Here is a 2021-nt window from a genome sequence, read left to right on the forward strand (position 1 = left end):
TAAAAGCTCAGCAATGAACATATCAAAACAAATAAGCTAAAACTATGAAGGTATCAAAGGTGCAGAAAAATGCAGATGATGAGCAAAGAAAACGAAACATCAAACAAGAAATTGATGGAGAAGGACCAAGGCAAGCAAGAAAGCAACTAAACACATAAAAACTCTATAAATACACTCTATCAAATTTCAAAAAAGGGGAGAATAGGAGAGATATGAGATTAACTGTACTAAAAAAACACACATCCAAAGAAGGAGAGGGAGAAACAAAAAACAAAAGAAAAATAAAATAGAAAAGAAAACCATTTTGAGGTTTCAATCGAGCTGCACACCGTCGTGCACCGCCGCCTCTATCCCCACCGTGGCCTCTGGTATCCCGAAAGACATGTACTTTCTCCCTTCTTCATGTTTGCTTTTCTTTTCAAACTATGTGTTACTAAAACTGCGAGTCCTTCTTCATGTTTGCTTTTCTTTATATTGGAAAGAAAAGTTGAAACTAGAGTTTGAGTGATTCAAAAAATAAAAGCTTTTGTTTTTCTGCTATCAATGCTTCTTGTTTGAAGTGTGGTATGGTTTGCTTAAAATCTTTTTCATTTGGCTTTTATTTGTTTTTTTTTTTATTATTAAAAACATGATACAAGTTGTATCCTTACTGTTTCTCATGCTTTTAGCATATAGACGTGACTGCACTCCTTTTCCTACACATTAGCTTAGCTAGTAGTTAGCTTACTTAGTAATGAGCATGTATCTTTATTCTCATACTTCATGCCATAAGTCATTGTGTTTCTTGGATGTAACTAACAATTAAGTAATGGGTATATGTAACTACTAGTTAGCCTATTTTATTTTCATCGATAAAATATTTTAATAAATTTTCTTTTAGTTTTATTTTTGTGTTATTTAACAATAAAATGAATTTTGTTTTTATTATTTAATTAAAATTGGTGGAGCTGTGTAATTTTTAGTATTAAAATGAATTTTATTTCTATCACTTGTTTAACTAAAAGATGTATTAAAATGAGCTCCCACATGTATATTATTTTGGTTATATTATTTGATTAAAATACATTTTTGTTTATTTAATAGATCAAGCTACAAGTTTATATATTTCTTTCACTGCTATTTTTTTTATTATTACTGATTTTATTTTATACAATTATTTAAATTTATTTATTATGCAACATCAAATTTTAATTCTCAAAAAGAAAACAGTTAAAATATAATCAAATATTAAAAAAATGTGACTTTCTTTTAATTTTTATGAGTTGTTAGGAGACAAGTTGTGACAGCTTGGTAGTTCTAAAATTCATTTTGGTAAACAAATTAATCAATAAAATTCTTCTTAGAAAATAATTAAATGTGACATATTTTTAATCTTTGAGTTGTTAGGACACATGTGGTACAACTTAATAATTTTAAAACTCTCTTTATTTATTTATTTATTTATTTATTTATTATTATTATTTTTATATAAATTAATATAATATCAACGTATAAATTTGGTGTGGTATTATTTTTTATCTTTGAGTTGTTAAGATACATATTATACAACTTGGTGTTTTTTTTTAAAATTCACATATAAACCAAAAAATAATTTAAAGTATTCTTATAAATATTAATTAGATGAGACATTTTTTTATTCTTTGAGTTTTTAAGACACACGTTGTACAGCTTGATAGTCTTAAAACTCGTATTTCAAAATATATTATTTTTCAATCAAACATTAATTTTCCTTTCTCGTCAAAAACATTCTTTTTTTACATAACAAAACCCATTTTCTTTTTAAAAAAATCAACACATCCGCATTTCCTACCCAAGAACTACGTAGCTTTGATTTCTCAATGGCACTGGGAGATACATAGGAGCAAGATCACATTCTTGTCAAGCACATAAATAAAAATTTCTTCTTTTGTCATTTATTTGTTAAGTACATATTTATTTCAAAATCATATTTTAAAAATAGTAATAATTGTTTTTCATATTTAATAATAAAGAAAAATAAATATACTTAAGTTAAAATTAAT

The sequence above is a fragment of the Cicer arietinum genome, chromosome 4 (assembly GCF_000331145.2).
Source record: "Cicer arietinum cultivar CDC Frontier isolate Library 1 chromosome 4, Cicar.CDCFrontier_v2.0, whole genome shotgun sequence".
Classification (NCBI taxonomy): Eukaryota; Viridiplantae; Streptophyta; class Magnoliopsida; order Fabales; family Fabaceae; genus Cicer; species Cicer arietinum.